This window comes from Natrix helvetica, assembly GCF_964273705.1.
Source record: "Natrix helvetica genome assembly, chromosome: 1".
Classification (NCBI taxonomy): Eukaryota; Metazoa; Chordata; class Lepidosauria; order Squamata; family Natricidae; genus Natrix; species Natrix helvetica.
Genome location: NC_138548.1, coordinates 102,882,495 through 102,895,036, shown reverse-complemented (window position 1 = coordinate 102,895,036; position 12,542 = coordinate 102,882,495). Strand labels below are relative to the sequence as shown.

General features: G+C 37.7%; 1 protein-coding gene across 4 annotated transcripts in view; it reads right to left on the bottom strand.

Annotated features, from left to right (window-relative positions):
• The window catches only part of IRAG1 (inositol 1,4,5-triphosphate receptor associated 1), a 103,532-nt gene extending 97,396 nt beyond the window's left edge, over positions 1–6,136 (bottom strand). Inside the window, exon 1 of one of the 4 annotated variants that reach the window (XM_081938148.1) lies at positions 5,890–6,136. The gene's annotated coding sequence lies outside the window, so the exon portion shown is untranslated. The remainder of the gene's footprint in view (positions 1–5,889) is intronic. The other 3 variants (XM_081938146.1, XM_081938147.1, XM_081938150.1) reach the window with 3 other exon arrangements.
• Positions 6,137–12,542: the final 6,406 nt, after the last annotated feature.

The following is a 12,542-nucleotide window of genomic DNA, read 5'->3' as shown; positions in this document are numbered from 1 at the left end:
TCTCAAACTTGGCGATTTTAAGTCCTGTGGACTTCAACTCCCAGAATTCCCCAGCCAGCTATTGAGAAACACTGCTCTAGACTATAGCTTGGGTGTTCCTGGAGATATTTCAAACAACTACTAGCAAAGCCTGATCTTAGCCAAGCACAGACAAAATTCATTTGTGTTTGTCTGCACCTCCAGTTACAGTATCTTGATTTGTTTTAAAATAGCTGGAGACCTAATCATATCTACCTTTCAAAGCCTATTTTTTTCACATATTCCTTGTTGTTCAGAGCATTGGGGATGGTTTTTTGCGTTAGAAAAACAAGAATATTTTCTAAGCAGACTGAAGGCAAGTGAATACTAATAAACACAGACAGAAATCCAAGAGCAAAATACTATGCATTTGGCCCAATGCAATTCAAATATATAACAATCTGCTCTCGAAATAGTATTTGTATATTACAAAGGCAGGGGTGGATTCCTGCCAGTTCTAACCTCTTCTATAGAAGAGGTTCCACAAATCTACCGTGCCATTTAGAACCGGCTCCAACTCCCCCCTCCCCCGCCCATCCGCACCACGCTTGTCCCACCCACCGCTCACTGATTGGCTGGCTCACCAATCGCCCTGCCCACCTCTAAAAGTCCTATCTAAACCTTAAAGTCCTAAAGCTGTCAAGTTTGAACATTCCTGGGATTGTTTTTCTAAAGGGTTAGGGGTGCAAGGGTCTTGCAACTTGACAGCTTTAAGACTTGCACACTTTGCCAGAGTTCCTGAGCCAAAATGACTGGAGGAGGAATTCTGGGAGTTGAAGTCCACAAGTCTTAAAGCTGTCAAATTTGAACACCCCTGGGGGTTTTTTTCTAAAGAGCTAGGGGTCCAAGGGTCTTGTAACTTGACAGCTTTAAGACTTGCGTGCTTCAAAGGCCCGAGTTTCTGAGCCAACATTTTGGTTTCTAAGCAAGAGCGTTGTTAAGTGAGTTTCACCACATTTTACAAGTTGGCCACGCCCACCCAGTCACATGACTGCCAAGCCACTCCCGCTCAGTCACATGGCTGGCAAGCCACTTCCACTTGGTCACATGGCTGTCAAGCCACTCCCACAAAGCAGCCACACCTACAGAAGAGGTTCTAAAAAAAATTGAAACCCACCACTGCCTAGTAACTGCAATGTGTTTTACACATATTCACACTTTGAACCTAAATGCAATCTATGACATTTGAGGCAAAATGTTTTTGGTGAATACAGTCCTAATATGATGGATGGGGCTAGTCTCCTTGAAGTAATCAGAGACATGGCAGTGAACTGTTGTCAATTTTCACATCAGTTAAAGAATGCAATTGCCATAGTAACTGTGGAGGCATTTAAACAGAGCAACAGACTTTTTATAGCATCTTTTTGCTTGTTAAACTGGCATGTGCTTTTATATTCAGAGCAGATACAAGATGGCTTTTAAGGCAAACATGAATGGAAGGAATGAAAGAAGGTCCACAGAGAGAGTACATGATGTGCAAACTCTTGGGAGCATTAAGAGTCTTTAGTGTGATCGTTTATTTTTATATTTTATGTATTAAAATAAAGAATGACTAGTATTCAGAGAAACCATTAGAAAATTCTCACCTGGCCCAAAGTTTCTACCAAAGTAGCATTTTCAGCTTGCTCTCAAATTCAGATCTTCCAAGCTCTTTCTGAGAAAATATTGTGTATTTCTATAGTGTCCCTAGTAATAGCAAGTCACGTCTGCAATGGAGGCCTATTCACAGATTGAGAAGTAGCGAAAGAAGGGTACTTTGCATTTGCTGAGACTTGTTTATGCTGATTGTTGCTTCATAGTTTACAGAGCTGAGTGTTGCTTCTGAGTTGGCAAGATTATAAAAGAAAATCCTAGCTCTTATTCAGTTTACTATATAGGAAAACTCCTTAAAAGCTGCCACAGCAATAAGCACGACAGGATCCCATTTGTTTGGGTCAAGTTGGAAGTGAATTAGGATATAGAGCCAGGTCTGAACAGGGATGTTTCTAAGGGAATAGTTTCTGACTTAAATATCATCTGACAGTTTAATGAGCTATCCAAACTTTAATCAGCAAAATGCGTTTCATGCAGTTGAAGTTCTTCCCATGACTGATTTTGAGTCCATCTACTGTATGTGAATTAGAGCAATCAATAGTGATGTGCAAATACTATTATTTTTATTTTATACTGTATCATTGCAGAATATAATGTATTATAGTTTTGCTATTTTTATTGTTTAAGGAATTTACACAGCACAGACGGCCAGGCTCAGATTACCATATTTTGGATGCTTTATGCAAAAATCTAGTTCTCTGAAGAAGGTTCTAATGGAAATGGAGGAAAAGACAACCATAGCATGATGGCTGGGCTCACCATAGGGCAGGGGAGTCCAAACTTGGGAACTTTAAGACTTGTGGACTTCAACTCCCAGAATTCTGGGAGTTGAAGTCCACAAGTCTTAAAGTTCCCAAGTTTGGACACCCCTGCCATAGGGTATACCTATGGAAGACCTAAAGCACTAAGTTAGGAACAGATTGTCATAAAGAATATCTGTGTGGCTGCTAAAAGTTGACATCAAAGTAACGGCACATAACCAATAGGAAGATGAAAGAGTCCAATGTTAATATTATACACAATGGTTATTTCTGCAGTATGAGGAAGTAGGCTTCATTATAGGATAGCCCATGTCTCTCTTCTATTGTGCTTTACTATGAAAATACAATGCTGTTTTCTTTTATTATATACTTATTTGAACAGAAAACAAACAAACATTTCCCTCACAATAAAATATATAAGATGACTAAATAGATAGGAATTCTTTAAAACATGTTATTAATAAATTTGATCCAAACTCACTGTGTCAATACAGTGTAATGATGGGAGCTGATAGTATCAATAATTTGTACCCATAAATCGGTTTATTTCAATTCACTCTTTTGTTGCAGAAAATGACAGGCTTTAGACTTCTCAGGATACAGGAAAAGTTTATTTGGCAGCCAGGTTCAGAAACGTTAGCCCATGGCTAACCTTGCAAATTCTGAACAATCTTTATTATTGATGCATGCATTCTTATACATTCTCAAAGACAGTGTAACACTTTACTCATTTCTTATTAGTTACCTTGAGGAAAAAGCCTTATAAGGAGATGGGGGTCTTACTTCTCCTTTTGTTACAGGTATGAACTACGTGCCATTAACGAATTTTAATTGAACCTTGTGGTTTTGGACTTTTGACATAGGGACATTTGCTGGAACATGTTGTGGTTGAAGGCTGATGACATTTCCCTGTCCCTTTAAGCAAGCTTCTAACTGTTCCTTTAATGCCACGTCTTTATTCTTATATTTTAATCCATATTTTATTCTACTTTACTTTCATATTATGGTTTTTGGCACAGGCTTCCCTGAAATTTCAGTTAGGGTTTTGTTTTGAAAGTTGTGTAATAGCTTCCTGAGCAGAACATGATAGTGCCCTTCTATCAATAATCTGGACCACTCTACCTCATTCCCACCCACCCACCCCCAAAGAAAGTTTTTTGAGAGATTAGAATGAAATAAAGGCCTTGGGAGATGTAAAAACAAGTGATTACTTTTTAAAAGGGATATAAAAACAAATTATATATTTTTAAATTACACCAGGAGCCAGAAGTTTGAGTGAAGCTCTTCCCTTTCCTAACCTCACACTCATTTTTTCTTTTGCCTTCCTGACTGTTTTCCAGTCCTGCCCCCCTCCCCCCCTTTTTTTACTGCCTGCATCTGGCTGATTCTATTGTGTCGTGGATTAGATCTCATCATTGTGATTCCTCTTGAATGGGCTATTTAACATTTTAAACAGGGAAGAAGGTTTGCGCAAAAGCATATGCACTTTTTAAATGGTCACATCTTTGAAAAGAATCTTTTAAAAATAAGGATGGACTGGGAAACACCTCCATTCAGAGTGTCAATAAAGTTGAGTGGAGATATATAAGGACCCTCTTATCCTCACAGGAAAGACTGGTGCTCAACAGTACCATTTAAAAAGGGAAATAAGATCTAATTAAGGCCAAAGCCCAAATAAAGGCAGAAGGATAACACATACATTACATGTTCTGGCAAGACATCTCAATAAAAAAATCAATGAGTGCTGTGTTATCAAAGCAACTTAATTGTTTGTACATCAGGATTTAGAGGCGACAGATGGTTAAATTCAGGTATTTCTCTGCCCAGACACTTTTTAAATCTTCAGCTCTTCCACAAAATGCTAGTTTATATCATTAAGCCTTCACTTATATGTTCCTAAAAATAAGATCCAAAGCAAATATTCCTGTTTAAAAAGCATTAAGTTACCTTTCTACAGCTCTTGTTAAAACTCACAAGTTAATATAGGTTTCCTGCATGAAAATAAGTTTAATTTGAATGTTTTCATATTCAGCATTCTAGAATGTCACACCTGAACTGCTACACTTTAATACTAGCATTACAAGCTATAGACTGTAGTTGATTATAGTACTTGCTATAAATATTAAGAACGTCCTCTGTTTTCCTGAGTGATTTAAAACTTGCTTCAAATTCTATATCATCCAGCCCTTGAGATGGGAAAGCAAAATGATACCCTGGTGATCTTTCAGGAGTAACATACAATGAAGGCAACCAAGTTCTTATAGTAAATATTTAGGCTCCTAATCCTATCGGGTTCTGCATTCTGTCTCATCCATTCACATACATAAAAGCAGGGGATGTTGAAATGTGAGCATTAAAGTGTGACATTTCCTGCTTTCATTTTTTGGTTTAGAAAATGATGTCAAACATATCAAAAGTATTCAGGAATGGTTTGGCCCTGAATCTCAAAACGCTATTTTCTGATCCTTAGAGATTACAACTAACTCAAAGTCTTGAATATACAAGAAGAAGGCAAAAAAGAAAGAAAAACAAATATAGCATGCATTCCAACAGAGCAGTACATTAAGGGAGAAATGTACATAAGAAATTAAGAACACCAGAAAGCCCAGCTATGGGAGCTTAACATATACTTAAAGGAGATCAGTCAGAAGGAATAGAAATAATGTATTCTATTGTAAATAGCACCGTGCTGTTCAACATATTTGCTGTAAAATGCTGTAATGCCATACAAAATACATATTTTTTCAGACAAGCTATAGTTATTGAAAAGGGCTAGGTTATCACTCATATTACAAATATGCAATAAATATTTCCAGAAGTTAGAATTCTTGATAAATTTTAATAAAATAATACAACGGAATATTTTTAAACTTGCCCAGGTTTGCTTGTATAAATATATTATCCCCATAATCTTTCAGTTTATGGTAGCCAACAAACCTGAACAGAGGAATCAGAATGCCTAATATACTTTAAAACAGTTATTTATAAACAAATGCTAATTACCTGCAAAGCAATTGCAATCCAATCTGCAGTAAGGCTTTTTTTAAAGTTCATTTATACTTAATTTTAGAAATCCTTAAAGAAATCTCTTTACTTATACATGTTTTGTTTTTTTTAAAAAGAAAAAGAAATGAAGAATCACCATTCTAATGTCACAGTTTTGGAGACATATTCTGAAAAGACAGGTTCCAAAGTCAAGTAGATATTCCATCAAAGCAGGCAATTTGACTCTATATTCTATTAATTGACCATGTAGCCTAGAAGCCCATACAGTTGTACATTAGTGCTAGAATGCTTATTTTAATCATCTCAGAGCGCTGTACTTAACAATTAACATAAAGTCACAATTTACTGATAAAATTAATTGGTTTGAACATCAGCTGACATTTCTTGAGCATGGTTTTAAATAGCACAGGAGAAGGAAGTGAACTAAATACTTTACAAAGATGCCCCTGCTTATGAAACTGAATTTCAAGACAATAAGACCTCACTAAAGCATAATAATGTGGTACTGTACCTTTAAGGTAAAAAAGGTTCCTTGGCTGTAGAAAGTGCTTTACTCTTGGTTCGCAGTGACCACTTACCTAAAACTGAGCAATTCCTAATTTTCCCCATTCAGCAAAGCTTCTTTCTCTCTCTCTCTCTCTCTCTCTCTCTCTCCTATTCACTCTGGGAGCTTTTACCATTTAAGGTCAATGTGTAACATCTGGCTCCCTTAACAAAACTAAAGCACTTGCTAGGCTTAGCCAAGCTTCTAACATTAAAAACGCATTTTAAGAAACTATTCAGAAAGCTAAGTGAACGCTTTCCTCTATTTTAGCAGGAATGCTGGTGGGGGGGGGAGCAGATCCCTATTAGCATTCTCTCACAATTTATAACACGAGGACATTACTCATTTCTGAATAACTAAATTTAAAATGGGCACATAGGCAACAGATGAAATCTCAAGATTGTGTTAACTCTTAATGCAGGTGTATGTATTAGCAAAGGCATTTTTCTGGAATCATCTTTTCACACTATTTGTGAACAAAACTTTCAACAACATATTAACTACACCTACACATTTTGGAAAAACCTCTGACCCAGTTCCAGATTAAGACTGTATTCTCCTATTTAAAAATGTAAGCTAAAAAATCATATCCAAAAGGATGCTATTTACATCTACTTGCATCTTACATAATAAGAGGAGAGACAAGCAGTAGTTTATTTTTATACCATGAATCTCATCTAGCACAACCTGATTTTAAAATTTGGACTCTCAAACTTACTTGTAGCCATAAACTCCTAGTTTTTATGGCCTTAGACAGAATATGAAATCTTCTATCATTTATCATATCACAGACTCAAAAATGGAATCAATCCATTCATCAATCATGTTAAGTACATCAATCATGTTAATATGACTGGTTTTTTGTGTTTTTTTAACTTTTAAGCAAATTGGATAAATACCAAATTGAGCTTTTAATGAAGAACAAAAAGAACTTTATGAGATTTATGCTGGGATTGTACTCTCTTGAGATGCATACCTTCCCTCCATTAACACTACCTAATTTGCCTTTATGGCCTTTTTTCATGATTGTCTATGGTAGGGATGTCAAACTCGTGTCGTCACGTTGTCGTCACATGATGTATCGCGACTCCCCCCCCCTTCGCTACACTGAGGGTGGGCATGGGCAGCGTGAGATGCATCCAGCCCGTGGGCCACAAGTTTGATACCCCTGGTCTATGGACATCCTTAATCTTCCAGATCATGGTTGTCTCAAAGGGATTTTTCAAAAAGCAACTGGACTTTGTTTTTCTTTGAAGATGTTTCACTTCTCATCCAAGAAGCTTCTTCAGTTTTTTCATGACCTATTCTGAAGACATTACTTAAAACAAAAAAAGGTAAGTATAAAAAGTGGAAGGAGGGGGACATAACTAAGGCAGAATATCAGCAAATAGCCCGAGCCTGTAAAGATGAAGTGAGGAAAGCTAAGGCTCACAATGAAGAAAGGCTTGCCACAAAAGTAAAAAATAACAAAAAAAGCTTCTTCCAACATGTTAAAAACAAGAAAAAGGTTAAGGAAACAATTGGTCCATTGCTAGGAGAAAGTGGCAAGAAGGTAACAAGCAACAGGGAGAAAGCAGAACTATTTAACTCATGTTTTGTATCTGTCTTTACACAAAGGGATAAAACAGTCCAACCTATCAAAAGCAGCACCACAAAAATCAGATTAGGAACACAAATTGAAATAGGGAAGAAAATGGTAAGTGAGCATCTGTCTACCTTAGACGAGTTCAAATCACCAGGACCGGATGGATTACACCCCAGGGTTCTGAAGGAACTAGCAGACGAGATCTCAGAACCACTGAATTATATCTTTCAGAGATCCTGGAACACCAGGGAATTACCAGAGGACTGGAAAAGAGCTGATGTGGTTCCCATCTTCAAAAAAGGGAAAAAAATAGATCCAGGAAACTACAGACCTATCAGCCTGACCTCAATACCAGGAAAGATTCTGGAAAAAATAATCAAGCAACGAATTTGCGAACACCTAGAAGCAAACAAAGTAATAGCCAAAAGCCAACATGGATTTGTCAAAAATAGATCATGCCAGACTAATAATATTGCATTCTTTGATAATGTGACAAAATTAGTGGACCAGAAGAATGCCGTCGATATAGTTTACTTGGACTTCAGTAAGGCTTTTGATAAGGTAGACCATAACCTACTACTAGATAAAGTAGAAGAATGTGGGTTAGACAGCATCACCACCAGATGGATTCGTAACTGGCTGACCAACCGCACTCAACGTGTAGTCCTCAATGGAACTGCATCTTCATGGAGGGAGGTATGCAGTGGAGTACCCCAAGGCTCTGTTTTAGGCCCAGTACTCTTCAACATCTTCATCAATGATTTGGATGAGGGAATAAATGGGGAACTCATCAAATTTGCAGATGACACCAAGCTGGCAGGAATAGCCAGCACTCCAGAAGATAGGCTTAAGATACAGAAGGATCTTGACAAACTTGAACATTGGGCACTATCTAATAAAATGAAATTCAATGGTGAAAAGAGTAAGGTTCTACATTTAGGCAACAAAAACGGAATGCACAGGTACAGTATAGATGATACCTTGCTCAGTAGTAGTAACTGTGAAAGGGATCTTGGAGTCCTAGTGGACAACCATTTAAATATGAGCCAGCAGTGTGCAGCAGCTGCCAAAAAAGCCAACACAGTTCTAGGCTGCATAAATAGAGGGATAGAATCAAGATCACGTGAAGTGTTAATACCACTTTATAATGCCTTGGTAAGGCCACACTTGGAATATTGCATTCAGTTCTGGTCCTCACGATGTAAAAAAGATGTGGAGACTCTAGAAAGAGTGCAGAGAAGAGCAACAAAGATGATTAGGGGACTGGAGGCTAAAACATATGAAGAATGGTTGCAGGAACTGGGTATGTTTAGCTTAAGAGAAAGAAGGCCTAGGGGAGACATGATAGCAGTGTTCCAATATCTCAGGGGTTGCCACAAAGAAGAAGTCAAACTATTTTCCAAGGCACCTGAGGGTAGAACAAGAAGCAATGGGTGGAAACTAATCAAGGAGAGAAGCAACTTAGAACTGAGGAGAAAATTCCTGACAGTTAGAACAATTAATCAGTGGAACAGCTTGCCTCCAGAAGTTGTGATTGCCCCAACACTGGAAGTCTTTAAGAAGATGTTGGATAGCCATCTGTCTGTAACGGTATAGGGTTTCCTGCCTAGGCAGGGGGTTGGACTAGAAGACCTCCAAGTTCCCTTCCAACTCTACTATTGTATTGTATTGTATTAAAACACTCGATGTGTTTTCTCCCTCTCCTCCCCCCTTTTTGTTTTCTGGTGAACGTAATCATTTTGTCATGAAAAGGTGCTGGGTGAATTTTGCACTATTTTGTAAACAATTTGTCAATTTGATAAAGATGATGCCTTAGTACAAATTCTGGATATCTGAAATCCTAGAGCAAGAATCAGTTTGCTATAGTGATTAAGTCCTCAGGTGGGAAACATGTGAGTTCTAGTCTTGCCTGGGTAACAAAGCCAGCTGGATGACCCTGGAACAGTCACTCCCTCTCAGCCTTAGGAAGCAGGTAATGTTAACTCATTTCCAAAAAGCCTTGGGAGGAAAACTGCAGGAACTACAGGGCTGCAGGAACTGCAGGGCTGTCTTGGAAGCTGAAAAGGCATTCTGGAGGTAGGCAAATATAATAATGTCCACAGTCTGTTTGTGGTGTGCAGTGGTCAAAAAAAGCAAGAGGTCAGATATAGTATTACAATACAACATCCACTGCATCCAACAAAAAAAGTTGGAGCTTGCATTGCAGTGAGCCATTTATCATCTTGCCTGTTTTAATGTTGCATACAGACACTACACAGTTATCAGGAAAACTGCACGATCATGACTATGAAATCACCAGGAATCAAAATGAATCTTAGAGGGAATCTTCCATGACCAATACTGTTGCCTTTGATTTTTACGTAATTAATATTAGTACAGGTGCTTTCTGAATAGTTTTTTTTTAATTATTCAAGTTTCTTAAGGAGTTTTATTCAATAGACACAGTGGGAATAAGAATGGTAGCATGAGTGTAATGGGCTTCTCTCTCTCCATAAAATATTAATCGCATGGGAGAAGATACTTAGTCACCACAGTCCGAATATGGATGCTCTTTGACCATTTTCTAGAAGATGTTGAAGACTGAGCATTTTGCATTATGATGCCTCTTTGTTTCGTATCTGTCTGATCAACATAGCGCCAATTAACAAGAAGCTTCTGAATAATAGCAGGGGGAATATTAGCATCTTCTTACATTTTATATAAACACAAACGTTAAATGCAGCAGTGCATCAAGAAGTATGAGTGATAATTAAATACAAGAAGGGTTAAGAATGTATTGGATTACTACTGAGCAAATAACAAAAGTGATTGATTTTTTCGGCAAGATCTCACTTGCCATTCTTCTTTTTTTAAGCCTAGCTGACAGCAGCCTGAAGATGGCAAGTGAGATCTTGCCGAAACGTTGCCAAGACAATCTCAATCCTACACGGGAAAAGACCCAAATACAACAAAACCAGCATACCTACACCCGTGAAAATCTACGAAAACAAATATATATATTTGTTTTCGTAGGAGACAGGATGGCAGTCCACCACTGAAAGCAATTCTTCACCATATCTTCACCATATCTTCACCATATCTGGTATAGAGAGCTGAAACTGAGAGACTGATGTCAGCTAATCTTGAGCTGATTATACTAGGATTGCACAAATGCTGTAACCATTTGGGTGAAAAGAATGAGCAGAGCACGAAGCACACTGATATTTGGAGCTGCAAAAGATTCCGGGAAACAAGTCTATCTGTACTATGGAATAGAAAATGGAAGAAAGTCCTTTCTCGGGATTCATCAGAATTTGCTCCAATAAAAGTAAACACCTGGCAAATGTAAAGGTCCCCTTCCCTTTGCACTTATGTGCTGGTCGTTCCTGACTCTAGGGGGCGATGCTCATCTCCGTTTCAAAGCTGAAGAGCCAGCACTGTCCGAAGACATCTCTGTAGTCATGTTGCCGCCATGACTAAATGGTGAAGGTGCACAGAGCGCTCTTACCTTCCCACCAAGATGGTCCCTATTTTTCTACTTGCATTTTTTATGTGCTTTCGAAGTGCTAGGTTGGCAGAAGCTGGGACAAGTAATGGGAGCTCATGCCGTTACGGGGTGCTAGGGAATCAAACAACTGAACTGCCAACCTTTCTGATTGACAAGCTCAGCATCTTAGCCACTGAGCCACCACGTCTCTCCCTGGAAAAGGTAGCTCACTGTAAACCAGAAATCCTCAAAGTGATAAATTGAAGATAGTTCTTCAAATCTCAATAGTGGCAAAAAAAAAAACCCATATGGGTTGTCTGCTATGCCTTGTAAAGGAAGATAGGCTGCCAGTGGTGTATTGCATTTCAAAAGGAAATGCAGGGTACCAGCCAATCCAGCAGCCCTGAATGCAATCACCAGGACTAATATTTCAGGACTTATTTACAGAGTAAGAAAACACATTTCCTTGAAAACCAAGAAGAAATAAACCAAGTACCTTATGGAGGAAAATTTACTATAAAGGAGAAAGAATCAAATCTGACAAGTTTTCAGAGTTCAAAACATGAAAAGATGCCTAGAACACCAAGTCCTTAAAAAGTTATGGCACTCTAAAATACATACGGTAGTGGACAGAAAGAATATGAGGTCATTTCAAGATATTATATTGCAAAACATTGATATTAAAATACCTACAGTAAATCATGTCCTTAATTTTATTCAAGTCTGTTAGAAGTTCTTTCTACTCAATCTTATATTAATGTTACTATTTCACTTTAAAATATTTCACACATATGTCAACAATTAGTAACCTTAATATTTAACTAGTCCCAACTTTATGTTAAAAATATTACAGTAATCCTTGACTTACACTCACAATTGGGACCACAATTTCCATTGCTACGCAAAGTGGTTAAGTAACTCAGGTTCAATTTTATGACCTTTTTGCCTCAGTTGTTAAGTGAATCACTGCAATTGCTAAATGAATCATGTATTTATTAAACAAATCTGGCTTCCTCTATTGACTTTACTTGTTGAAAGTTGGTTGAGAAGGTTACAAATGGAGATCACATAACCCTGGGACATTGCAACCATTGTAAATATATGTTGAAGCTCCCGAATATTTATTATGAGACCATGTAAATGCAACCATCTGTAAGTCTGGCTGTAAGTCACTTTTTTCAGTGTCATTTTAATTTCAAACAATCACTACTAATAGTTGTAAGTTCAGGACTATTTGTAATGCAATTTGTAATTTAAGTCTGTCAACACAGTAAACTCTCCGTCTTTTTACTGCTGTATCTTCTACCCAGCCAATGCTGTTTATTACTGCAGTAATTTCAAGCTATTTGTACCAATGAAGACTGTTTTGATTTTTTGGTTTACTAGGGTATTAATTTAGCTCTCCTTCTAAGCCATTTATAAAACTATTGCAGAACACAAGGCTTAGCTATGAAGCTCACTCAATTCAATTCATTTTAATTTGTTACCATACTACCGATGAACACTCTGAGAATGAGTTCAAGCTATACAATTGTCTTTCATTCTAGCTTTGCCGCCTGCACTAGTTTT